This window comes from Carassius gibelio, chromosome B12 (assembly GCF_023724105.1).
Source record: "Carassius gibelio isolate Cgi1373 ecotype wild population from Czech Republic chromosome B12, carGib1.2-hapl.c, whole genome shotgun sequence".
Classification (NCBI taxonomy): domain Eukaryota; kingdom Metazoa; phylum Chordata; class Actinopteri; order Cypriniformes; family Cyprinidae; genus Carassius; species Carassius gibelio.
Window position 1 is genome coordinate 4,713,414 of NC_068407.1, and position 12,871 is coordinate 4,726,284.

The 12,871-nt window shown below is 36.1% G+C and overlaps 1 protein-coding gene across 1 annotated transcript in view; it reads right to left on the minus strand.

The window, feature by feature from the left end:
• Positions 1-11,764, minus strand: part of LOC127969218 (60S ribosomal protein L38) — a 607,983-nt gene extending 596,219 nt beyond the window's left edge. Inside the window, exon 1 of the mRNA XM_052571037.1 lies at positions 11,760-11,764. The gene's annotated coding sequence lies outside the window, so the exon portion shown is untranslated. The remainder of the gene's footprint in view (positions 1-11,759) is intronic.
• Between the last annotated feature and the right edge of the window lie 1,107 nt (positions 11,765-12,871).

A 12,871-nucleotide genomic window follows, 5' to 3' on the forward strand; every position in this document is an offset into this window, starting at 1 on the left:
CATACTTATTGAACTGTTTTGTTGGAAAAAGTGAGTGTGAATCAAGTATTTTCCAGCTCTGTGTCACTGCAGGGGGTTTTGGGGGTTGAGGGTAAGTTAAACCCCAGTTGCCTGTAAACGAGCACTTCATTAGTCTTTGGGCTCACTAAAACGCTGCACGGCACAAACAAGAGAGCCTGCCGTTCAATATGCCTCTGCAAAATGAGTTTTTCAGCTCATGTGTTTCTCTGCTTACGGCAATATATTATACAAGGAAAAAAGCTTTCAAGTTCAATACTGTTATACTGTTACAACTCATTAAAAAGGTGAAATAAAAAACAACAATCTTTGTTCATTAATGCAAGGAAGATTAAAATTATACTTAATAAGGTCTCCCAATAGAGCCATTGCGTTGTATGAGCTCAATGAAACAAGACTTTTATTGAGTAAGTATAGCAGATGTTTCTCTGGTCTGAACAAAGACTTTAACCGTTTGTTAGAGCAAAGCAAACAACACAGCTGAGACATGTTCATGCATGCACACACAGACACACACATACACACAGACACATCTTTGTGGCACTGAAAAAGTGACTGCCGCTAGTCTAAGGGATTTGTTTTTACATCCCAAGATCAAAAACATGAGGAGATCATGTAGACTGGCCATATCTGTTTATGTTTAAACTTCAGAGCGATTGTATTTTAAATGTAGAGCAATAACTCACCCAAAAATGAAAATTCTGTCATCTTTTACTGGCTCTCATGTCGCCGATTTATACTGTCAAGCTCTAAAAAGACAAAAAAGTACCATAAAAAGTTATCCATAAACTTTAAATTCTAGAACCTCTGAAGGCGTATGACTTTGTATGAGGAATACATTGACATTTACAGTAGGCCTCAAGACAAGTTGTTTACTTTAAGTATGAATTTAACAAGAGTTACTGAGAATACTTGATGATAGAATGCTAAATTTTGGGTGAAATATTGCTTTACGAAGACTTCAAGTAAAAGCTAAGCCCATAAAATACAGTAATTTACTGTCATTAGTAAATACGTATCGTATGCATTTACGAAGGATATGACATGTGTTTGATTCCTCAAAGGGCTCTATACTTCTGCTTGTTAGACATGCTTTTGTTCCTGCAGATCTGCAGAAGATAGTGAATCAGTTAGTAGATGATATGCTGCTGCTGAGAACCTGTTTTCTTCCCCGTAAATAAGTTACTGCTGAATTTTTCTGCAACTGGAGCTTTGCAAGTTGCATGATCATAACAAAGCGGATCATGTTGAATGTACTGTAACTAGAGCATCAAAGTTACAGATTTCTTTCTCCTTCCTTACGATACACAACTCCAAGACAACTGTGCAACTTGTACTCATATTTCCTGTTCTTTATTGATATGTCATGGTAGTGAGTCATTTTTTTTTTTTTACATGCTATAAAATGTATTAATTTTCAAGTGTCCAAAGGTGTCAAGGCTCATCTTGCTGTGGTCGCTATATGTTTGTCTGCTCATTTCTGATGCCAAATGGCTCTTTTACTTTGCAACAGACTGCACCTTTCCCAGGAATAAACACTCTTGTGTGCTTTGTTTAAATGTGTCTTTCTTTCCTGTTCACCAACACACACACACACACACACACACACATCTGTACCCTTAAGGCCACTCTGCATTCTTTCAAGGCAGCTCCATTTCCAGACTCACTCAGTGAGGAAATAGAGCTGTTTAATGGAGATCTGGGGCTCAGATTAGCCTTTATCACTCTCAATAACTTCCTCTCTCAGGATAAAAAACACACGCTGAAATAAAACGCTGATAAAAACCATTAAAATAAATCATGCACGTTACAAACACAAACAAGACAAAGGAAAACAAAACTCTCCCTACGGGGGGTTGTGTTAATAGAGTAAATCGGCAGGATCATTTTGGTAAACCTCTGCCAAGTTAAACAGATTATAGTAGCGCTAATGATTTTAGGGAAATTTTTAAGATAAATCAGACAAAATGCAGATGGCTTGGGATTCGATATATTGTGTTGGGCTGGGTTAAATGTCTTAGTTTCTGATACTAACAGAAACGAGACCTCTCTATACTCTGTCTGTGAGCAGTGTGTTTGCATAATATTTGTAATAATGTATTGGACAAACACACACACACACACACACACACGTTTGTTTTTGTGAAAAGTGGGTTCATCCCATAGGCGTAATGGTTATACTGTACAAACTGTATATGCTATGGCCCTACACCAACCCTACACCTAACCCTAACCCTCACAGGAAACTTTGTGCATTTTTACTTTCTCAAAAAAAAGTCATTCTGTATGGTTTATAAGCGTTTTGAAAAATGGGGACATTTGCTAAGTCCTCATAAGTCACCCTCTCCTTGTAATACCTGTGTCATACCCATGTCATTATACAAAGTTGCGTCTTGATATGTCACAAAAACATGAGCACACACACACACACACACTAATCAGAATAAGAAATATAATTTTAGTATTTACTTTTTTATTTATGTTTTTTCATATTCTTTCTACCTAAAATTCACAATGGGAAAGAAAAATAGAAAAAAAAAAAGAAAATGGACAATTGTTGACATACAATGAACGTACAGAGATAGAATAGCATAACATCACAGTGGTATTTAGATTTCTATGTTTGGATTATATATATATATATATATATATATATATATATATATATATATATATATATATATATATATATATATATATATATATATATATATATATATATATATATATTACTGTGATTTTCTAATTATTACAATTTATTTTGTATTATTTGATTTATTTTCAAATGTAATTACAATTGTTACAAAAGCTGTAGAAAAAGCTTAATTGAAAAATACAAACTGTTAAATTAAATTCTCCATTTTCTTTCCTTTTAATCAAATTATAGCCTAGAAGACACTCTTATCACACTAAAGAGACCTATCATGATATTTCCTGTAACCAGTTGAATGTGCACCTACGGTGCTCTCTGTCCTTTCTGTTTAACACACACATGTGTTTCATTCCTGTCTCACCCCTGAGGGCAGCCAGAAGACTATTTGGCCCGGTCATACATCACCTCGATTTGAAGGAAGCCCCACACAGGCGGCTAATGAGACAAAATGAGACTGATTAGCCAACAAACCTTAAAGTCACTGACAGGGCAGCCAGGCAGTCACACTGAGACACAAACACAACTGATAAAACACTGCTACATGCTCTGTTTCTTAGTTCCCCACTAGTCCCTGTCTCCTAAACACACAAACACATCTTTGTTAAAGTCTCATGAAATATTTTCAAGGTGTCCTTTGCCTGAATACCTTTTGTGTTCTCCATAACATCCTCCATTTTCAAGAACTCGCCCCTTTAGTCCACTGACAGACATGTTCCACTCACATGCGTTGCACAGGCCTGACCTCTCTGTGCACTGAAGTAGTGGTACAGCAGTGATGATCCCTCTGTGAAGTGCACATCGCTCTGGTTTCATCAGCCGGCTTCCGTGTGGCTCTGCCATTGACCTAGGGCAGGTAATGCTTCACTAATTGGCAGGGAATGACTAAATGCCATGCTGATTACTGACAGTCCACATTGGCCTGTGTCTACTCCAGACAGACTGTGTTAGCTGGTAGCTAGAACTTGATTAAGTGCATGGATGGGACTTTTGTAGATGGACATCTTCACACACACACACTCACACACACACACACACACACACACACATGGGTCATTGCGAGGACAGGGAGCCATTCCTGCTGGTCATCTTCAGTTCAGATCGTGGGCCATTGACAGACCTGTCAGCAAGAGAGAGGGTCACACGGAGTGTGTGCATTTGTTTTAAGGTAGTGTTCTATGATTATCTCAGGTCACATCAGAGGATGCCATGAATCCTCGGCTAAACACACAGTTAGTAGTGAGGAAGCTGGCAATATATTTATGTGTGTGTATCATATAGAAATGCACTTTTATATGATGTTTATATATATATATATATATATATATATTATTGTAACTGATTGCAAAGCTGTAATTTTTTGCATCATTACTCCAGTCTTCAGTGTCACTTGATCCTTCAGAAATCATTCTAATATGCTGATTTGCTGCTCACTAAACATTTATTATTATCGATGTTGAAAAACATTGTTTTCATCTTCTGCAACATTATAAATGTCTTTACTTTCAGCACATCCTTCTCCTGAGAGAAGAGTATGCATTTCTTGAAGAAAGAAGAAAAAAAAAGCCAACCTCTTTCTGACCCCAAACTTTTGAATGGTAGTGTATATGTGCCACATGACTGACAGACATATTTCCAGCAGATGGACAATTCAGGAGCCAACAGGAGAGAAAGCAGAAAGGAAATTGGACATGACACCAGCAAGTAGCAGGTTCAGAGGCCAGGTGGGATGCTGATATTCCAGTGTTGTTTCCAAGAGCTTAACCGAGATAAAATCCTGCTGTTCCAACACATGTTTTGCTAATAAAGACACTGAGAAAAGTCTCAGGGTTTAACAAAGCATTGATGCACTGTAAAAACTGGAGATGCTAATACAAGCGGATGATAAATTATTGGTGATAAAACAATTTCCAATAACCCAAACCTCAAGTGTAGATGTCTATTATGAGTTTAGCCGTCAGGCTCTCCTCTCAATTTCATTCGGGATCAATCTTGGACATTATTAACCTTTTAATGTATTGACTCAATAGAACAGACACAATATAAAGTTCAATCAATAAATCTAGACTGAACTGGCTCCAGACTGTAAGAAGTAACCTTGAAAAATTTCATATTTCCTCTTATTTCTAACCCCTTTTCACCATGTTTTGATGTTTTGACATGTGTCTATCCTGTAGGCCTGAGTAAAAATACAGTTTGGGGGTTGAGATGGGAATAATCAGACTCAAGGGACTATGTGGGACGGCGATAAGCTCAGATTGCTCCTCTCACATGTGTCTGTGTTGTCGGGGGAGGGTTGTCTCTTCCTCCACCCCCTTCCTTGCCCCTGACAGAGCTCTATTACCCCTGATAACAGTGTATTTGGGTGTTCCTAGTGTGAGTCCCGGCTAACTGACATCGACACAAATAGTAGGGATAATATACAGTTTGATATCACAAAATAAACCTCGAACTAAACCAGTGATCAGGAGCGCAAAATGAACAAGCTACTTTCCAAATAAATAAATGGATATGAAATACTGATTTCATATGAGTTGTATGACTACTAGAAGTTATCGCTTGCACAACAGTCAAGAAATCAGCTGTCAGCTGCGAAAGCCTGCGATCGGTTTAGTCCACACAATCTCATCAGAATGTAACAATTTTACAAAAGTGGCAATTTTGTGGCAATTATTATTATTATTTTATTTTTTTATTTTTTTGCGAATAAGCATTGAAGGTCCATAGCAATGCAATGCAAGAAATTAACCACTAATTCACCCAAAATGTAAAATAGATACAAATTAAAACGACAATTCGGTTTAGTGTGGTTACACCAAGTTTTACCACAGCACAGTTGCATGCTTGAATCTGATTGGCTGATGAACATTCTAAAGTGGAACTATTTTTCAGGAGAAGGTAAGGTTAAAGTAGCTCCAGAAAGGTCTTGACCACATTACAGTTTCTTAACACTCTGCCAAATGATTTCAGTTATCTCAAAGTCCTAGCCCTACAACAGAAAAAGAACCAAAAGCCACAAAAACATGGACCAAACCAACAGTTTGTCTCATCATTTATTTTTTTTAATAATTCAATTGTCCATCATCAATTGTTCCTAATTCGACCTCAGAATTACATGACGGACCAATCAGAGTCATGCATTCTAGAATACTTGACCGATAATTGCAAACACAAGAAAAAAAGATACAAAACACATATTTAAGTGCAATTGGAGAAATTCTTAGCTAATACACACTAATATGCAAGTTCTAACATGCAATGCTGAAATTTCTGTTATAAACTCTCCCGAGAAAGGAAACAGTAATTGAAACAGTAATTAAGCTTTATTCCTAGAAAAAATGAACAACGAACACACACGCAAGCACACACACTTTGCTAGTCTCTAAAAGTCTCTCTATTTGAGCAATACATGAACTCTCATGCCTTGTTGAACACCATGGTGGGGAGTCTTGCAGACCGCAGCACACAGACAGGCCTCATACTGGGCCATATTATAAGGTATAGACCGACAGTGCCACTCAAACACCCAAACACACACCTCCAGGCTGATCGATACCTGCGTGCAGTCCAGTGCTGATGTGATCTATCAGAGCCCTGATGGAAGTCAGACTCTCGTTTCCTCGTGTCAGCACACACTAATGAGCTCCAGGTTCACTCTTTCAGCCTGAATATATTGTCACAAAAACTATTATATATGTGTGATAAAAAAATTGGTTAAGATGTTAGACACTCACATTTTATGTCTATATCAGATGGATGTTGCAATGTCAGATATATCTACACAATACATTATAAATATGAAGCTGGGTCAAACATGTGAGAGCATAATTTTGAGCAAAATACCAATATTATTTACACTATATTATGTTATGTTATGTTATGTTATATTGCAAAATCTAAATATTTGTTGTATGCCCTATAACATTTCTATAACTTTGTCTATTTCAAGATATCATAAAAAATAAATATAAATCAATCTGATCTCAGATTTTTACACACACATCCCAGTCTTAATCTTCAATATTACACACACACACACAAGTATCTGATAATCTCACCTTTAAATCCAACCCCTAACATTCGCATTTAATGAAAATCTGATAAAAATATATGAGGTCATCACCCTGCCTTATCTTCCATTTATAAATATAAATTAAAAACTTTTATCTTTAATTAAAAGGTTAGTTATTACCTAGAAAGGCTCTGAGACAAGAAGAAGAAAAAAGTCATTTAGTCTAACATATTTGGGCTCTGGATATAATTTGCTCTTTGCAGCTTTGATTGCATCCCAGACCTTTAAACACGTTTTAACACAGCATTAATGGAAATCATGCAAACACTTTAGTAATTGTATCTCAAATGCAACAGACGGCCAAACAGAGACACTCAGTCTAGAATGATCTCACTGATGAAGGCCTTTAAAGTAAATATTGGTGCCGAGATTGAAGCGTCTGCCTAATGGAGACAGTTTTTATGACCTCTCCTGAAGGGCCAGGGCAATACGAGGACCTTCCCTCTTTCGCTCTGTTTTTCTCTTTCTCAGATCAAAGGGATAGCTTGGTTGGTCTCCAGGGTCTCATTGCTCTTCCAGAGTTGAAGCAGCTCACGGTGGCTCTGATTGTGGTTAGTGGCGCTGGAGGGGTGAGCAGATAAAGCAGATCTATCTCTCTATCCCCCCAGGATCAGCTTCATCACCTGGGCATCAATACATCCCAGAAGCCCCTATGTCACTGTGGCTCATTTGAATGCACTTGATGTGGGAAAGCTGGAAGGCAGATTGTAAATGATTAGTTGAGACACAGACAAAAAAATTTGAATTAATCTATACATATAATAATAATAATAATAATAATAATAATAATAATAATAATAATAAAAGATGCTCCACAACTTTATCTGCCAGTAGTTAAATGTTGCCATACAATTTCTGATTTATGATATTAATTTTTATATTTACACATTTATTTATGATATTAATCAAATATTATATATAATAAGATACAAGTGAGACACACATGGGCCATTTTAATATAATGCAAAATATATCTATCTATCTATCTATCTATCTATCTATCTATCTATCTATCTATCTATCTATCTATCTATCTATCTATCTATCTATCTATCTAATCATTTATTTCCCTTATTTTTTACCAATTAGTAGTAGTGATAGTGATAGTCCTAGTAAAAGTAGTATTATAGAGATAAATAAATAAATAAATAAATGTATTAATATATTTATAAAAATGAGTGCAATATTAGCACATTTTCATAATAAATATTGTATTATTTTATATTTTAATTTTATTTATTATTGTTTTAATTTTATTTTTTTATTTGATCTTTTTTTTTGTAAGTGTTGATACTTTTTGAGCCACTGGCGAGAAAATACACATTTTGAATGTTTGTGAATATTAAAAAATATATATATATATTAATTAAAAGTAGGAGACACTCCCTACTATGATTCATAACTTGAATGTCTTCAGTCTTATAGTCTGGTTTGTTCCAGTACTCAAGAATCAGATTTTGTTTGGATATTTTCCAGACTTGAAAACTAATGAGAAAAGACAGAATACTAACTGTTAATTACTGCCAGCGCCACAGAAATCTCCTCAAGGAGTAAAATGGAAACAAACATCACATTTAATACGCTACATATAATTTGTGGTATAAAATAAATGGAAAGAAACATCACATCATATTTGCTGGGCCTAAAAATGCTGGTAGCTGACGGTTTTCATTAGCGAGAAGACAGACGTGCAGACGGATGGGAGGCAGGGGAGACGAAGGAAAATCTCTAAAGAGACTCACAACGTAAATACCAGACTCTCTGCATACTGTAAAAGTTGACTAAACCATAAAAAGCCTCACAAAGGGATAACAATGGCTTGATGATGGCAATAAAACAGCCATTTCCATGTGGGTTGAAGCACTGTAAGCAGGTTATCTGGATGTTGGGCTGCAGTCTGAAGGGTAAAGAGGGCTCCTGGCTCTATTGTTATACGGCCTGAAGGAGGTTGGGAGGAAAATCAGCTTGGAGACCAATGCATCTGATTAACAACAGACAGACTGCAAGCACATCTAGACCTCTGCTGTCCCTAGAGCATGCTGTCAAACATATAATGTTTATTTGCACACTCAGAATTTATTCAGACACACAAACACCAATTGAATGTAAGCAAAAGTGAAGAATAAGGATGTTTGAACATGTTAACTCTATCAAACACAATGCTCAAACAGCAATGGTAAGGGTTAGTAAACATCTGTCCCTGTTACAGACTGTAGGAGTGGGAGGGGTTTCTCATTCATGATGACAGATTGACAGGTGACAGGTGAAGAGCCCATAACCAGACCAGACAGCACACTGATCCTGGCAAACAGCCCATAACACTCTATAGTGCTTCTTAACTGGTGGGTCATGACATTAAAATGGGTCACAAGTCTGTTTAGGAATTTGCAATCAATGTTAAGCTTATAATTTAGGATAATGTTGGCTTCATGGAAATATAAATGCATGTACACCAATGCTGGTACTATGTTGGGTCTGTAAAATCATGATGCACTGGTAAAATGGAAATGGAAAAGATTTCATTTCAAGTGGCATTTAAAAAAACAGAAAAAACAACCATGTAGAAAAGACTGTATATGCATATAAACTATTTTCACAAAAAAGTTAATTATAATTTATAATTTTAAAAACTGTTATCTGCTTTAATATGTTAAAATGTCATTTATGCATGTAACAGCAAAGCTAATTTTTCATTGCTCCAGTCTTCAATTTCACTTTATCATTCAGGAATCATTCAAATATGCCGATCGGGCATATTAGATTGGGCGAATAAAAAAAAAGAAATACAATTAAATATTTATGACAGTTAAAATGGTAAAATTTTGCAATATATATATATATATATATATATATATATATATATATATATATATATATATATATATATATATATATATATAAACATACTGATTTTTAAAAGTAGTATCACACACATTTTAATATGTTCAATGTTTCACATTATAGCAGTCTTCCAAACAGTCGTTATAGTGCTTACTTCGGTTTTCTCTTTTTTTCCATGTTCAGATGGGACAAGTGCAAATTGCTCAGTTTGGCCTGAATCTGCCATTCCATTACCCTTCAGCCCCTTAGGGAATGGACATATCCATGCTCCTCATGACCTCTGACCTCTCTTCATCAGGACATGGGGGGGGGGGGGGGTCTCTTTATGGTCACCCTGACTCTGGGGTCCACAGGGATGTCAACCTGAGATGTTCTTCTACTGATGTTTTTCATGGCTCCTCTCTGGAGAGCTACAACAAATCCTGGTGAACTAATGGTATATTAATTTTTATTTTTTTAATGGCAACAGCTGGAATGTGGGCGTAAAAGACTGTGACACTTAATTGCTACTAGAGAAATGTGAAGATTAGAAAACTTTTTTTTTTTTTTTTGTCTGTTCACAAATCAACATTGCCTAAATCGGAATTCGCTAAAAGACTGATAAACCTTATATGGTCTATTTCATAAAATACCAGAAGATCATTCGCATGACCCCTCACTAATTTTAAAAATACTGATAAACTCTATTTAGTGAAGGACTAGCAATAAATCAGACAAAACGGTCTGATTTATTGTCAGGCCAGCTACTATTTTCGTGTCTCCACATTGGTAACGGAGTCTACTGGATGCGGCTGGTGGTCAGAGATCGCAAGCCAAAGAGCCACTGATTTACCGACGGCTCATCAACTTTGTTTGGGTAAATGCTTGAGCAGATCATCTGGTTAGTTTCACATTATTCTCACAGTAAGATCCTCGCCTGGCAAACAGAAGTAAGGCCATTTGCTGAAAATCAATACCTATGAACACAGCAAACTAAAAAAAAGAAAGAAAAAAAAAGAAAATGGAACAACATTAAGACATGTCTCAGTAACTTGATGATTACACAGGATTTGCCAAGTGAAACACATTGCTTGAGGGCAAGACAATAAATATATGAGAAACAAGGGGAAAACAGCATAATTAGTATGCTGTATAATTTTTTAATTGTGCAAAAATTGAGACACAGGGCTTTAGACATGTTAAAATTCCAATTATAGGTCAGGCAAGTGCCAAATATTTATTTGTCCCCAAAAAAATTGTTTCTATTTGCATAGCATTCAAGGATTTAGTGTATTCAAACAACACATAGCAGAGTTGCCAAGTTTGCGGTTTCCCTGCGGAATTTGGCTACTTTTATACTGCTACCGCGGGTTGTGTTTTCAGTCCACAGGTTGAAACCAAACCCCCCGCCCCCCTGGAATGTGACTTCGACCAAGGTGGAACCCCCTGGAAGGAGGTTCTGACCTCCAAAACACATTTTTGGAGTGATTTTTATAGCCATATTACCCCAGAAAACAATTGGGCTAGTTTTGGCCATGATTGGGCTGGTTTTGTTACCCAGACCCAGCAACCCTGAAACACAGTGATTCCTAAAAGCATTTAGACACTTCAGTTTTTAAAATTTGATTAGTAAGTAAACATCAAACCAAGAGGCATCTGAAAATTATTGCTTTTCTTAAGCAAAGATTATTTTTCGTGTATGCGTGAAGTTGTATTTAGAAAATGTATTTATTTTAATTTGGCTTAAGCCTCCGAAACATTTCAAAGTGAGAAAAAGCAGAGAACCCGTTTTCATTCCAAAATCTTCTATAACTATAAATACAGTACTAGTAAATTTGATGACTGATCTACAGTGAGCATGGGATCTCTCTGCCTGCTAGTGAGACCCTCAATTTTGGGTTCATTTTCCCTCATAATAAAAGCTGTCCTATACTAACATTTAACAGATGAAAGTCCACCTTTTTCATATTTCCTTCTGATTGCAGTAATAGCCTTATTTATGAGTGTCCATTCTAACTGAAGCACAGCTCTCAGGCCAGGCTGAGCTGGAAGCGTGATGGAAATTAATCTAGTAATCTTCAGATCCTTTCCTCATTTTTCAAAAACTAGCCTAATTCATCACTGAAATCAATGACTTAGATCAGATCGTGCCAGGTCGTTAGGTAAGGCATGATTAGCCTGGAAAACTCAAGGCCAAAAACGTCCCAGATGTCAAAGAAACTCCTGGAGCGAGATCTTGTGAATGCACAAAGGAAAGAGCTATTGTTAATACAACATGTTGTAATGGCAACATGTGTAATGTGAGTTTAAGAAATGTTACCTTTGAGACTTCCCTCCGCTACTGTTCAGTTAATGTAATTATAACTGGCATGGTGTTCTACGAATATCTCTAACACATGCGCTCTAAAGAGGGAACTGAGCACAATGGATCAAAGTCTTCATCAATAGAAGCCCACGACCGGATCCAGAAGCTTCCTCAAAGCTTACCAGCATCCAGGCCTCTCGCCCACCTTCCCACCCCTGATTAAAACAGAGACGGGGCCCCTGAAATCAGCACATGTGGGCGATCACAAAGAGACCTTCAGCAGTGTAGTTAAAGCTAACTGAAACATTTTCATTAAATAAAATAAGAATAAATATAAAATATAATTGGATTAAAGTTAAATACATTTTCGTGATTCCAATAAAAAAAAAAAAAAAAAAAAAAAAAAAAATATATATATATATATATATATATATATATAAATTTAGATATAAATTATATTAAACAAACCCTGAAATAATAAAATAGGAAAATAAATTAAATAGAAAAAAGCCACTAGATAATGATATTCCTAGCGATATATGGTCCTGAGAAAAATTGCTATCGATTATGTAAACAATATAAAGAACAAAAAAATAAATCCAAATAAGAGAGCAAAAAATAAAAACCAAACTAAATTAGAAAATAGAGATCCAATAAAACTATACAAATAAAACTTATTCAGTGGCTTTTAGTGCCTTGGCTTACTCTGATTAATTTAGCAGGTTAATAAATGTGGTTTGTGTGTGCTGACAGTGAAGATGGCTGAATTTTCCAAAAAGTGGACTATGTGCAAGGCTTTTTTGGCTCTACTGCAGATTTAGAAAAAGGTGGTGTGTTGGGGCAATGGTCTGTTGTGACCCATTAAATGTTTTACAAAGCACTTTCCTATAGCCGACATGTCTACTGCAGTTATCCAGGTAGCTGCCCTTGATTACAAGGACAGATGCATCCCAATTAGCATGCCGGTTCGATTAACACGACCACCTATACTTGAGAAAACAGGGCA